The sequence below is a fragment of the Ambystoma mexicanum genome, chromosome 2q (genome assembly GCF_040938575.1).
Source record: "Ambystoma mexicanum isolate Mex_15411 chromosome 2q, UKY_AmexF1_1, whole genome shotgun sequence".
Lineage (NCBI taxonomy): Eukaryota > Metazoa > Chordata > Amphibia > Caudata > Ambystomatidae > Ambystoma > Ambystoma mexicanum.
This window is the reverse complement of record NC_090924.1, coordinates 453,094,638-453,110,734: the sequence shown is the minus strand read 5'-3', so window position 1 is coordinate 453,110,734 and position 16,097 is coordinate 453,094,638.

Sequence of the window (16,097 nt, the reverse complement as noted above, 5' to 3'; positions counted from 1 at the left end):
CAACACAGTAGTGTGGTCTAAATACGACCATAGGGCGCAACACAGTAGTGTGGTCACGATGCGACCATAGGGCACAACACAATAGCGTGGTCTAAATGCGACCATAGGGCACAACACAGTAGTGTGGTCACTATACGACCATAAGGCACAACACAGTAGTGTGGTCTAAATACGACCATAGGGCGCAACACAGTAGTGTGGTCACGATGCGACCATAGGGCACAACACAATAGCGTGGTCTAAATGCGACCATAGGGCACAACACAGTAGTGTGGTCACTATACGACCATAAGGCACAACACAGTAGTGTGGTCTAAATGCGACCATAGGGTATGTGAGTAGTACTAGAGACCATAGACCCAACTGAGTGGGGGTGGCTAAGAGTCCATGCGTACAGTAATGTCCCGGTACTTGCAAGTACTTACAATGCGTTCTCTTTATGCGGGAGGGTTCTGGTAGTGGGTAGGTTGCAAGTTGCTCCGTGTTGATGGCCACTCCGCGCTCTCATGCGCGTAACAGGCGCAGAACAGGCCTTTGTATGGCCTTAGGACTGGCCGCCGGCGATTCCGCCTGCCGGCGGTTCTTTCGTTTCAAATCGAGGTTCAGCCTCGATATCGTGCCGCGATGCGCCCGGCATGGGCGAGTCAGGCACCTCTTGTGGACAGGGTCAGGCAGGCCCTGCTCAGTTAGCGCGCTCCGTGCCTGGGTATTGTTGTGGGTCCTCTGCTGGGCTGGGGGGCTAGGGGTAGAGACAGTAGAGACATGAAAAAGGCATTTCTCGGGTTTAGCCAGGAGTTTATGCTCACATAGCCATTGTAAGACTGCCTTGACATGTTCTTCATGCTTGAGCTGGTCCTTGGAGTATATCAGTATGTCGTCCAGGTAAACTATGACGAAGAGGAACAGCACATCGGAGAACACATGATCCATAAAACGTTGGAAGACCGCTGGGGCATTGGCGAGTCCGAAAGGCATGACCAGGTATTCAAAGTGACCAAAGGGTGTTCTAAAGGCTGTTTTCCATTCGTCACCTTCCTTTATACGGATCAGATCGTAGGCACCTCTGAGATCCAGTTTCGTGAAGATTACGGCTCCTCTCACTGCTTCCAGGATATCCGAGATTAAGGGCAATGGGTAGCCGTCCTTGAGGGTGCATTGATTAAGACTATGATAATCAAGACAAGGCCTAAGCTCCTTTGTATCTTTCTTGGGAACGAAATACAATGAATCTCCCGCTGGGGATTTGGATGGTCGTATGGTGCCATTTTCTAGGTTGGTATCCAAGTATTCTCGGAGGACGCTTTTCTCTGGTTCTGATAGGATGAACATCCTTCCAAAGGGAATCACTGCCGATGGTTCAGTATCAATAGCGTAGTCTTCAGGTCTGTGAGGGGGTAGGGCTTGAACTATGGCAGTTGAAAACACATCAGTGTAGTCCTGATAGGCTCTGGGGACCTGGATAATATTTGAGACCGTGAGTGGGCCTTGCTGGTCTGTCAGCGTACCTTCAGAGGATCTTGACGAGGAATCCAAGGATAGGCAGTGAGACATGCAATGTTCGGAGCCAAGAAACAAGGATCCTGCTGCCCAGTTGATGTATGGGTTGTGCTTCTGTAACCAGGGCATACCCAGCACCATGGGATAAAGGGCAGACTTTATGATGTCAAACTTGATCATTACTTGATGATGGTTTACCGAGAGCTGGATCTCTTTGGTTTGCAGGGTGATTGGTCCTGGAGAGAGAGGTCATCCATCGATGGCCTCTACTGGTTGCATGATGTCTCAAGTTTCATATGGAATGTGGTGGGTAGTGACCTATGAAAATCCCCATGGCTCCACAATCTACTAATGCCAGAATGGGGTAAGTTTCTTTCTTGGACGGCGATAGAAAGGCCTGCAAGATCACAAGGTTGTTTTGTCCAAGAGATTACAAGGATGGAATAGATGTGGAGCAAACATCTCTCTCCCGAAGCTGTGCTCTGTCTAGGATCGGGAGCTGGCGTTTCCCAAACGCCGTGAAGGGGCCGAAGGACATTCTCTCACAAGATGTTTATCTGAGGCACAGTACATACACAGCCCGGTGTGAATCCGTCGCAATCTTTCTTGCGGGGATATGGGTCCGCGGAAGGCCCCCAGTTGCATGGGTTCAGGGTCTGTGGTCGGGGCAGGAGTGGTCTTGGGTTTAGAGGGAGATTCTATAAAGGTGGCGGCCATGTTGGGAGTACTGCTGAGTGCAAGCCCTTATGGGTCAGGGACCACGAAGTCCAGAAAGGACCCGTCCGATGGTTCATGACACCTGGGGCCTCAATACCTTCAACTCTCTCTTCCTAAATATCTCCCTTCTCGAGTGCTTCCATCATCCGCCCCCAGCTCACTCAGGGTCAGTCGATTCTCCAAGCAACAAGTTGGTGGTAGATCTCTTTCTTCGGCTGGGGCCTCCCTTTGGAACAGTCTCCCTACCTTTCTGAAAATTGAGGAGAACCATCTCCGGTACTGGAAGAGCCTCAAGAATTTCGTCTTTGCTTCTTTTTTCTCTCCTCCTCGCCCCTGCTGAATTCTTAGCTGAAACTGCACTGGTCACCTCGCTACCCTCTCTTTGCGGGCCCAGATCCCCTCCCGTCCAGTTGCACACCTGCTTTGCCCCCACTAGCAACCCATGCACTCTGGGGCCGATATTGTATCACTACAGCCCCTACTAGCACTTGACACCTGATTTCTGCACTTAGCCGTGCACCTGCCACAAGCTTATATTTTTTAATTATTGTTTTTATTTATTTACTGTTTATCCTATGTACTGCACTTCCCCCACCCCCTTTTCCCCTTGCACTCTTCCCTCCTCCTGCACTTGCGAGATCCCAATGTCACCTGGCCTAGTAAGATCGTTGTCTCTGTCTTCCCTTTGTTCCCCTCCCTTGCCTCGTCGCACCTTGAAACACTTGTGAATAGGCGCGTTATAAATGCCATATCATATCATATGAAGTAAAGTCTAAATTAAAACCGCTCAAGAAGCCTTTGGGCGAGCAGCGCTATACAAAAAATCCTTAGATGATAGATGGATAGATAGATAGATAGATAGATAGATAGATAGATAGATAGATAGAAAGATAGATAGATAAATAGATAGATAGATAGCTATGCGTGTCCTTTTCCCCTTAAATATTCTAGGAGGATATAATGTACTATTTCAACTCCAGTTCTAGAAAATGTGGGTTAGGATTTTGGAACCCTGTAGGTAGAACACACGAAGCCCAGTGGGGTGGGTGGATTTTTCAGAAAATACGTAGGTCAACTGTGATTGCAGAGCTCTACCTGCTGTCATCACCTACCCTGTGAGGCTGGCAGACAGCTGCAGTGACCTATCAGAGTACATTATTTTGCAGGTTTGTTCTGTCAGGGCTTGTTCCAGTGCAGAAGTGAGCAGAAGGCTCAGGTAGATGTTGTTCTGGAAAGAGGCCCCATACCTATATACTTGCACAAGGCATTGTTTTATTTCTAAATTTCATGGGAGGCACCACATTTAAGCATGGTAGAGAGAAGCCCCTTACATACAACTATTGTTGCCGATATGCAATGTTTGTATGGCTCATTGATTCTTGAGGAAAGTCCTTGAAGAGGTGGAGTTTTTCTGCATTTGGGATAGCATAGCCCCTGGTGAGCTTTAGACACAAATGGCCAGTGAGTGGACAGACTTAACATAACAGAAATTACCACTGAGGGGTTGGGGTAGAAACAAATTGGTCTCTGGAACTGCCCTTCGGATAGTTTAACCAAACCCTGCTGTGCTAACGACAGACTGTTTATGGTGTCAAAAGGTTAGGTACATACTCCCATGGAGGGTTTAAGAACGCCAGTCCTGGCATTGCTTTATATGCCTTTGGGTTCTGTTTAGTTATGCCTCCCCATAGACACACACTACAGTCTACAGGACAAAGCCCAGACCCATGGGACTATACTAGGAAATAAAAACAAGGGTATGTTGAGGAATGAAATTGCTGAGGTCAAAGATTGAGGACATTAAACAAAAACAATTCACTTTTACCAACAACTGCTAGAGTGGGCCAGCTGCTGTGGTGGGGTACTGTGGAAGTGTTGGAGAAAAACATGAGCCCCAGGAGTAGTGTGTACTTAGTCTGAATGCACAGATACTCTTCTTAAGATTTGTAAAATGACCCAAGAGTCTTCGAAAACGACAAGCTGGTACCTGATTTTCAATGTGTATTGGAACTCTAAGCCGTTGCTTCAGATGTATTGGTGGACTCTTTGACGGACATTATTGATACTTTTACTATCAGATTTAATAACTTATTCATGATTATTTGTGGGGACTTGAACATTTCTTGTAACAATAAAAATGGTATGTTCACTAATGATGCTGCTAGCTTGGTGAGCAAGGGACACAAGAGATTGGCAACAAGAGATTACATGGTTTAATGAAATGAACACTAGGGATCTTTACAAGCGTAATGCCCAAACGGCTGGTGGCATTCCAAGTAAGCCCACTTGGTCCAATGGGAATCACTCAAGAGTTTTGGATTATTTCTTTGTTTCAAGGAATGGGGTTAATACCATAAAAACCTTTGAGGTGACATCCATGGCCAAAGTGACCATGCATTGCTGGAAATGAATTGGGCTACAGGTTTTAAACAAACAAATATAACATGGTGGCCAAATGTGGACATCTCTCTGGGAAGGAATCGCCTATGTATGAAACCGCAGGAGGTCGACGATCTCCTGACAAAATGTACTAGGCAATTACAGAGTAACCCAAGGGAGATAAATGTTATAGCCACAGGGCAAGGACAACAAGCTCCACTACATAAAGGGTCCAGTTTGGCGCCAGGCTCATGAGAAAGTGTGCTCTGCACTTTTATTCTGGTGCACGTGCTATTTTCTCCCCTGCAGGGCCTCCGCGTGCCTCCAGGTCGGGTGTGGCCATAGGAATGCATTGGGCTGCACGTGCAGCATCTTCTGGGAGTGGCAGGGTGGGGCCACAAGTCAGAACAAATGGGCTATTTAAGCCTGCCCCGCCTGCATGCAAGCGCTTCACATTAGTCTGCTTGTAGCAGCGTAACGCTCACCGCCACCTGAAGCGCATCTTACATCATTGATTCCAACAATAACCATCGCCTGAAGCGCATCCTTACCTGATTGCAGCAGCAACCGCAGTCAGAGCGCATCCTTACCTGATTCCAGCAGCAACCGCAGTTCGAGCGCATCCTTACCTGATTCCAGCAGCAACCGCAGTCGGAGCGCATCCATACCTGATTCCAGCAGCAACCGCAGTCGGAGCGCATCCTTACCTGATCCCGACTCCAGCCTCAAACACTTACTCGGGAGGCCATCTCCGGCCAGCATCATCGCGGTTGCAAGCATCCTTCATCTGCCGGCAGATCTTCGGATAACAGCATCCCAGTCCGAATTCGCTGGGCCATCCCTGCAAGAGAAAAGGACAAAAAGTTAGGAAAACTATAAGGCTAAGGTCGCGCACAAACCAATCCTTGCGCTTGACCTAAGGACCAAGCTTAGCACCAATTGGGACATCGAGAACTCTCTTCTTCTCCATTGGGACTCGCTTCTTGCACTGCGATTCCGCTGAGCCTCACATCACCTATTGGGAAAGAGGAAAGACATTACAAGATACGGACAATAATCATGGGAAAAGACATTACAAAAGAATATGGACAATAATCATTAACAAAGGATACTTACCTTTGAAGTGGTTCAGCCACAGCCGGTCTGGGCTGCCACACACATGGACCAGTGAAGAAACTCGGTCTATCTGACAGCGGCCCTGCAGTGAGAGCAGGACGGAGAGTTTGCCATCATAATTAAACAGGTGAGACTGTATGAGTAAGCGCATGCTCACCACTTTCTGGGAAGAAGGGTTCGGGAAAACCACAGCATTCTCATGGCATCTCGTATTCTCTCAGGAGCAGTACCAACAACCAGCACATCCCACAACACGGGAGCAGGGGAGAAGGTCTGACTAAAGGGAGTTGGTTCCTGGGAGGGCTGCAACCATGCCCCAACATCCCCGCAGAGACCAGGGGAGCGTAACAGAACGTGAAGACTCTCTGAATCTCTGTTTGGCTGTTATGGAAACCTCGGAAACAGACCAATTGGCCCAACTTCTGGGGGAACTACGGGCCGAAGTTCATGCCTCCAATGTCTTAAGAAGGGACCTTATTGTAGCTCGAGAATGAACTGACGACTTGGCAAGACAGATGCTTCAGACCCACGCGGGTCAGGTTCCATTACCTGGGCTTGCACAGCCTCCTATGCCGTAGCCATCGCCACCAGTTCAAGTGGTGCTTCCAGGTGCAGTGCCACTGGCCCCACCCGAACGCTTTACTGGCGACCCCAATAAGTACGCTATATTCATGAACCAATGTCCCCTCCACTTTCTGTTCCGGCTTGGGGTGTTTCCTAACGATAGCGCAAGAGTCACTTTTGTTCTTTCATATTTAGGAGGCAGCGCAGCGGACCGGTCAATATCATTAGTAAACCAGGATGATCCTCTACTCCGAAACTTTGGGGAATTCCAACGGGAGATGGAAAATTGTTTGCTAGACACACCCAAGTACAAGCCCTGGATACAAGAACAAACTATTGTCACTCGGGCAGGGAAACCAAGATCTGCTGACTTACATCACTACTTTTAATAGTCTCATAGCACAGACAAATTGGCCAGAAGAGAAGAGGACCACACTCTTTTATCAGGGATTGCATGGGAAACTAAAGGATGTTCTAGCCCAAGTGGTTAATCCTCCTGAAGGTTGTGCAGAAATACATCAATCTGACGGTGCAGCTTGACCACAGGTTGCAGAATCGAAAAATGGATTGCACAAGAACTGAAGGGAGGTCAGTTTATATGCGACCCCGGGACAACCAACCAAGCCTACACAGATCGGGGGACTACAGGCTCCTATCTCCAAAGCTGAGAGAGAAAAAAGAAGGCAACAACAACTCTGTTTATACTGCGGAAGAGCAGGACATTTCCTCTGGGAATGCCCGGTAAAACCCCTAAGAAGATAGTTGGTGCAACAGACAATGGCAACGATGAAAAAGAACAAAACCCGGAAAACTCCAACGCCCACTTGTCGAGTGAAATAAAGGAATCTGTACAGACCTCACATCTGGTCATCCCAGTACTTTTGGTCAACCACCAACAACCATCAGATACATGCCTTGGAGGCATACATTGATAGCGGAGCAGTGGGAAATGATATTGATCAAGATATGGCTGCACGAATAGGCCTTTCTCTCCAGCAAAAACTAAAATCGGAAAACTTCACAGCAGTGGATGGTTCTCAGTTGTCATCCGGCCCAGTGACGCAACATACCGAAAAAGTCATGCTGATGTGTCAGGATGGTCATCGGGAAGACATCTCTTTTGATCTTATTGGAGCTCCCCAATTCCAGATGATCTTTGGAATGCCTTGGCTGGAAACCCATAACCCTAGGATCGACTGGTGAAAAAACAAGTGCTGACCTTCCCTCAAGAATGCGCTGACATCTGCTACCACAAAAGGGTGAAGAGTCGGGAACTCAAGACAAAATCTATCCTGGGGCTCTCTGGTTCCCTACCCCCTGAATATTTGGATTACCAGGATGTGTTCCAGAAGGAGTAAGCAAACACCCTGCCTCCACACAGACCCTACGACTGCTAGATCGATCTTGTCTCCGGAGCACAAATTCCCTGCAGTCGAATTTACGCTCTAACGGAGCAAGAAAACCAGCATCGGAAATCTTACTTGTATCAGTACCTAGCTAACGGCTTCATTCGCCTTAGTCCCCTGCCTCCTTGGCCCTCTTTTTCGTACCAAAGAAAGAGGGTGACTTAAGAACTTGTGTAGATTACAGAGCACTGAACCAAATCACGGTAAATAACAGATACCACCTGCCACTCATCCCGGAGCTTCTAGATCAGGTGAAGCATGCTCAAATTTATACAAAACTGGACCTACGAAGATCCTATCACCTTGTGAGAGTTAAAAAGGGAGACGAGTGGAAGACGGCATTCCGAACCAAATATGGGCTTTTCGAGTATCAGATCATACCTTTTGGATTATGTAATGCCCCGACGGCATTCCAATTCTTTATGAACGATGTAATTCATGAATTATTGGATGTTTGCGCACTTGTCTACATAGACGACATCCTTATTTACTCAACGCCCAAGGAGGATCATGTCGGCCATGTAAGAGCAGTTTTGGAAAAGCTCTGACAGCATCGGCTGTTTGCCAAATTAGAGAAGTGTTTCTTCCATGTTTCGGAAGTTGAGTTTTTGGGCTTCATGCTCACACCACAAGGAGTTCACATGGACACACGCAAGGTGGATGCTATCCTTCAATGGCCATCACCAACATCCACAAAAGGAGTACAGAGTGTGCTCGGATTTGCTCATTTATATCGTCGGTTTATTCCAAGATTTTCACAAATAGTTCATCCAATTATCTCCCTACTGAGAAAAAATAAGAAATTCTCCTGGTCCCCCGAAGCAGAAAACGCCTTCCAGGAGCTGAAACTTGCTTTCATCTCAGCACCAGTTCTTCGACCACCTCGACCAGACCTGCCATATGTGGTCGAAACAGAGGCCTCCAACATGGCCATGGGAGCAGTATTATCACAAAAGGACCCGGACACGGGGCAATTACATCCCATAGCATTTTGGTCCCGTAAGTTTTCCGTGCCAGAATTGAACTATGCAATCACTGACAAGGAACTGCTAGCGATCAAAGGAGCCTTCAAAACATGGAGACATTATCTTCTGGGAGCAAGCCACACGGTCACAGTTATCACAGATCACCGTAATCTACAATACTTGAAGACTGCCAGGGCCCAATCCTCACGCCAGCTTCGCTGGGCTCTCTTCTTCGCAGAATAATATTTTGTCATTACTTACAGACCAGGAGGTGCAATGGTAAAGCTGATGCTCAGCAGCTGTTTATTATGTGAAGCTGCTGGCGCACCTGAGATCTTTTCTTTCCCAGGATAACGGTGCAACCATAGCGAGCGCTATTATTTGTTCTAAGATAGATTTTTGTAGTATTACTTTGATGGGCCTATGTAAAGCGGACAGAATGTAGCACTCCGAGTCGTAGTTGGTCTCTCCCGCCATGACCATGTCTCAGCATTGAGGCGGGCTTTGCATTGGCTCCCGGTGGAAGCTCGAATCAACTTCCGCATTTTGGTCATTACATTTAAATGCAGATCCGGCCTTCTGCCCTTGTACTAGCAAAACCTCATCTATAAAAGGGTTAATAGCAGATCCCTTTTGCCCAATAATCAGGATCTGCTGGTCACGCCTAGGGGTAAAACAAACAAGGTTGAAAATGGAGCCTTCTTCGCTGCAGCCCCGAAGGCTTGGAACTTGCTCCCTTCCGAGCTGCACGGTCTTACCTTCCAGAGTCTTTTCAGAAAAAAGCTGAAAACGTGGCTGTTTTCGTAACTTGATTGGACACGTCCCCTGCCTCCCACCTATCTGACTAGTTCTGTATTCTGACCTCACCTACTTCTTATTCCCCCCTCTGTGTTTCTTGTTGTCCGTCTTGTTAAGCGCCCTAATGCCTAAGGGTCCATGGCTGTGCTATATAAATATAATAAAGTAAAGTAAAGTATGACTGAGGTATCAAAGGTGTTGTATGTGTTACCCGGTAAGATCTGCATACATTATTCCATTGCTTTCTTTTGCTTTTCTTGACATGGTCCAATCACTGTAATGAGACTAAGGCTTTCCTAAGAAGCTATAATATCATCAACCACAACAATAAAAAAAGGGTGGGGTAATTCATGGAAATGCTACATGATTCAGAACCATATCTTGAGATTTCAATAAATATAAACAGGCTACCCTGTTGTCTGTCTGTGGGTCAATCCCTAAAAGGCAGTAAATGTGGATTATCGTAGTTGTGTATAGGGCTATGGTATCTTGCATCCCCAAAATAAGAATGTAAGAGGGCAGGAGAGATCAGGCCCTCCCCATGGGCTTAAAAACATACAAAACAGGCTCACATGGTGTCTTTCTGTGGGTTAACGCCTTTTGTGTGAGAAGATGTTGATAATCATTTCCGTGCATAGGTTTGAGATCTTGGAACCCCAGAATTCAAAAAGATGTGGGAATGTGTGGGGGAGGCAGGCAGCAGTCAGCTTAGTACTTACCATCCATTGGGTCAGGCTAGTCATGGTGTCGCTGTGGATAAATCCCTTGACAGTAGGGGATGTGGATTATAATGATTGCGTATGGAGCCATGACATCTTGTATCCCAGCAATAAACCAATGTGTTGAAGGAACTGTAGGGCTTTAGCATGTTTCGGGCACATGTGGTGGTCCTTTAAGAGAGCCCAGGCCTATTGGAAAGAGGTTCTAGGCTGGATTGAAGAACTAGAAGGTATCCCCAGAGGGAAGAGTCCACTGTAAGTGCTGTTTGGTCTTAAGAGAAGTGATGAGGAATGGAGACATTTTCCACATATGATGGGACACATTTCTTGCTGCTGGCAGCGAGGGCTTGCTTAGCAACTTACTGGAAAAATGGTCTACCTACCAATAGAGAATGGGCACCTAATGGTAAAGACATATTTCACATGGAAAGACTCACTGGTATGTTATATGATAACAGAAATTACATTGAGTATGAATGGAGAGACTTCAGGGAGAAATATTTTGAATGAAGAAGAGGTGTCAAAGGAGGTGCTGGAAAAGGATGAATTGAGAGGGGGTGAAGTTTTCTGGATAAGAATATAAACAATCCCAGATTGGGGTGGCGTAGTACGATAAGGATTATATTTGGCATATGAATTTAATAGATGTATGTGTCCAAATTTGATGGAATGTATGGTTGTTGCATCATAGCTCAGACCATCTTTTGGCAATCAGATACATTGAAAAGAAGCAAACCTGCTTTATTAATTGGTTCCCTTTTGGCATCAGGATATGCAGATTATCATAGATGTGTATGGGGCAATGATTTATTTTTTATTTCTTTCTTTTTTTATTTCTTTTATTTTTTTATTATTTATTATGCGCAAAATTGACACGCTGGCATGATGGCGCGTACAAGACATACAACAAGTAAAAAGACAACAGAGAACATAAAAATAAATAAGTAGAACATAAGATCTTATTGGCGTGAATTCCAACTGTGATGAACATTTAGAAAAATGTGTCAGACAAAAAAAACTAGTTAAGAGCATCCAAATTGCTCATAGTATGAACAAAGTACTCAAACAACGGGAGAGCCTACTGTATCAATTCACAATGTGAACTGCCCCTCGGTATATATTTACAAAGCCTAAGGTAAGCAGGAAGAGTGCTATAATCACAATCTTTTGATTGCGAAGAGCACCAATTGCTGAAGTCGATCCTACAACAAATTTCAGGTCTAGTGATCTAACCACCCCGGGCCCAGTACGTTGACGTAACCAGGCAAGAACCTTGTTATGTAGTGAGTCTCTAGTTTCTTTTCCTTCGGTCTTGTCGACGTTATTTATTATAAAGTTCCTATGGTCCATAACAAAGGATTTTGTGTAATTGTTCTAAATATTAGGCATGGTTTTCTTCTTTATGTGCAAACAACGAGAGGGTCTTTGTTTTGCTGTCATCACTGATGACTGGTTGGAGGGATTTAATTCGGGAGTGGAGGAAGAGAGAGTTTTAGTGGCCTGTTGGTGTACCACCGCTAATAAGGAAACGGGTAAACCAGGCTCCTCCTGCCGGGAGGAAACAGGTATGGAAAGCGGTTCACCATCCATTTGGCAGCTTTGCTGGACCCCTTCTGGTAACACAGAAGTTTGAGTCAATTTATTGAGTTGGGCTTTTGTTGCTTGAATAGTCTTCAGCTTATAGTGCACTAGAGCAGTCCACTCCTTGAAACCAGAGAACATCCTCAACCTGTAGAAATCTTCCAAGTTTGTGCAGACAGCAATATCCAGCAGAATCTGTTCTTTAAACCGAGGCCAGGTCAGAGAACTTGTGGGGTCACCAATCCCCATATGTGTACACTGGGCTTTTGCCCCCTCTATCTGAGCTCCATTTAAAGGGTTTTGTGATGTCTCCAAATGCACCACTATTGTGGTTCAATCTACTAACACCCCTTCTTGATCCTTGTACCTGGGACTACTCCTATTAAGAGTTACCTGCTCAGTACTATTAGCTGCTTTAAAGTGGAGCGGTGTAGACCTGTGTGGGGACCCCCAGGCGCCTTTCTCCACTTTTTCAAGTTCACTCATATGGTTTTTATTAACGTGCAATGTTTTTGAAATGGAATGTTGCTCTGACTGGAGTTTCAGCCTCCTTTTGGCACTTTGAGCAATAACCTCTGATAGCGCGTTATTTCTTCTACGGGGGTCGGAGTTGTGAAGTGCATAGAAGGCTTGTCCCTTATTGTGGTGTCGGGGGGGGTGTTAGGTCGTACCCCACCAAGGGTGGAGATAATGTCACCACCCATTGGCAATCCAAGAAGTAGTGAAGTTGCCTAATTAAATGGTGCCTGGCACCGTTAGGCAGCCCCAAAAGTGAATCAAGAAAGAGCTAGCTAGGCAGTAGGTAGGTATAAATGCGTTCCTCACATACACGCCTCTAAGCCCGTTACAGTCCTGAAAGTGAGGCTGTCGCTGGCCACCACTGGCTGCCCCAGGCAGGGAAGTCAGAACGATCTGGCCCTCCATCCATTAGCTTTCACTGTTAGTCTCTGCTTGAAGTAGCGAGGTGTTAAAGGTGAAAGTAGTACGCCGCAGGGAAGTAGGGAAGAAGATATCCTAAGCAAGATGGGGAGATTTAGGTGGCTGCTAATGAGACTGCGAAGATTCCCTTCAGACCTCAATCCCTTGCCAGCAAGCGTTGTGCTCCCTACTCACTGCACTGTCGTAGCAGGAGGTTAGAGGAGAGGACCCTAACAGGAAGAACAACATCAAGCTGCAGCGCCTAGCACAGCCGCTTCTGCAGCCTAAGTGGTGCAGAAGCAGAAATTACTTACCTAGTATAGGTGCAATCAGGCCATGATATGTTGCACTCCCACAATCAAAATGTATGCGGTGTTCCGGGAGGGGCAAGATGGTGCATCTACATTGGTTGGGACCAGATTAAACATAAAACAGGATGACCACGTGCGGTGGTGTGAGTTGACCCCAGGGAGGTAGGTGATGCGAAATACCATAGGTGCGTTCAGGTCATGATATCTTGCATCCCCCCACAATCGAAAGATATGGGGGTGTTCCGGGAAGGGCTAGATGGTGCCTCTACATTGGTTAAGACCAGAGTAAACCAAAAACAGAATGACCACTTGTGTCAGTGTAAATTAACCACAGGAAGGCAGGGAATGTGCACCCCCACAATAAAAAGGTATGGAGTTGTCCGGGGGGTGGGGACTAGATGGTGCCTCTACATTGGTTGGGACCAGATTAAACATAAAACAGGATGACCAATTGTGTTAGTGTGAGCTAACCCCAGGGAGTCAGGGGATGCGAATTAGCATAGGTGCGTTCAGGCCATGATATATTGCATCCCGACAATCAAAAGGTATGGGGGTGTGCAGGGAGGGGTTAGATGGTGCATCTACATTAGTTGGGACCAGATTTAACATAAAACAGGATGACCATGTGCACTAGTGTGAGTTAACCCCAGGGAGGTAGGGGATGCGAATTACCATAGGTGCATTCAGCAATGATATCTTGCACCCCCTACAATCAAAATGTATGAGGGTGTTCTGGGAGGGGCTAGATGGTGCCTCTACATTGGTTAGGACCAGAGTAAACATAAAACAGAATGACCACTTGTGTCAGTGTAAATTAACCACAGGAAGGCAGGGGATGTGAATTACCATAGGCATGTTCAGATCATGATATCCTGCACCCCCACAATCAAAAGGTATGGGGGCATCCAGGGAGGGGTTAGATGGTGCATCTACATTGGTTGGGACCAGATTTAACATAAAACAGGATGAGCATGTGCGCTAGCATGAGTTAACCCCAAGGAGGTAGAGGATGGACTTACCATAGGTGTGTTCAGGCCATGATATCTTGCACCCCTCACAATCAAAAGGTATGGGGGTGTTCCGGGAGGGGCTGGATGGTGCCTCTACATTGGTTAGGACCAGAGTAAACATAAAACAGAATGACCACTTGTGTCAGTGTAAATTAACCACAGGAAGGCAGGGGATGTGAATTACCATAGGTGTGTTCAGAGCATGATATCTTGCACCCTCACAATAAAAAGGTATGGGGGTGTCCCGGGAGGGACTAGATGGTGCCTCTACATTGGTTGGGACCAGATTAAACATAAAACAGGACGAGCAGTTGGGTTAGTGTGAGCTAACCTTAGGGAGGCAGGGGATGCGAATTACCATAGGTGCGTTAAGGCCATGATATATTGCATCCGGAAAATCAAAAGGTATGGGGGTGTGCAGGGAGGGGTTAGATGGTGCATCTACATTGGTTGGGACCAGATTCAACATACAACAGGATGACCATATGCGCTAGTGTCAGTTAACCCCAGGGAGGCAGGGGATGCGAATTACCAAAGTTGCATTGAGGCCATGATATCTTGCACCCCCCACAATCAAAAGGTATGGGGGTGTTCCAGGAGGGGGTAGATGGTGCCTCTACATTGGTTAGGACCAGAGTAAACACAAAACAGGATGACCACTTGTGTCAATGTAAATTAACCAAGGAAGGCACGGGATGCGAAATTACCATAGGTGTGTTCAGGCCATGATATATTGCATCCCCCACAATCAAAAGGTATGGGGGTGTTCCAGGAGGGGGTAGATGGTGCATCTACATTGGTTGGGACCAGATTTAACATAAAACAGGATGAGCATGTGCGCTAGCGTGAGTTAACCCCAAGGAGGTAGAGGATGGACTTACCATAGGTGTGTTCAGGCCATGATATCTTGCACCCCTCACAATCAAAAGGTATGGGGGTGTTCCGGGAGGGGCTGGATGGTGCCTCTACATTGGTTAGGACCAGAGTAAACATAAAACAGAATGACCACTTGTGTCAGTGTAAATTAACCACAGGAAGGCAGGGGATGTGAATTACCATAGGTGTGTTCAGAGCATGATATCTTGCACCCTCACAATAAAAAGGTATGGGGGTGTCCCGGGAGGGACTAGATGGTGCCTCTACATTGGTTGGGACCAGATTAAACATAAAACAGGACGACCAGTTGGGTTAGTGTGAGCTAACCTTAGGGAGGCAGGGGATGCGAATTACCATAGGTGCGTTAAGGCCATGATATATTGCATCCGGACAATCAAAAGGTATGGGGGTGTGCAGGGAGGGGTTAGATGGTGCATCTACATTGGTTGGGACCAGATTCAACATACAACAGGATGACCATATGCGCTAGTGTCAGTTAACCCCAGGGAGGCAGGGGATGCGAATTACCAAAGTTGCATTGAGGCCATGATATCTTGCACCCCCCACAATCAAAAGGTATGGGGGTGTTCCAGGAGGGGGTAGATGGTGCCTCTACATTGGTTAGGACCAGAGTAAACACAAAACAGGATGACCACTTGTGTCAATGTAAATTAACCAAGGAAGGCACGGGATGCGAAATTACCATAGGTGTGTTCAGGCCATGATATATTGCATCCCCCACAATCAAAAGGTATGGGGGTGTTCCAGGAGGGGGTAGATGGTGCTTCTACATTGGTTGGGACCAGAGTAAACATAAAACAGAATGACCACTTGCGTTAGTGTGAGTTAACCTCAGGGAGGTAGGGGATGCGAATTACCATGGGTGCATTCAGACCATGATATCTTGCACCCCCACAATCAAAAGGTATGGGGGTGTTCCGGCAGGGGCTAGATGATGCCTCTACATTGGTTAGGACCAGAGTAAACACAAAACAGGATGAGCTCTTGTGTCAGTGTAAATTAACCACAGAAAGTCACGGGATGGTGCCCTTACATCAGTTGGGACCAGAGTAAACATAAAACAGAGTGACCACTTGTGTCAGTGTGAGCTAACCCAAGAAAAAAAGGGTATGTGAATTACCATAGGTATGTTCAGGCCAGGATATCATGCACCCCCACAATGAAAAGGTGTGGGGGGTTCCAGGGAGGAGATAGATGGTGCTGATACATTGGTAGGGAC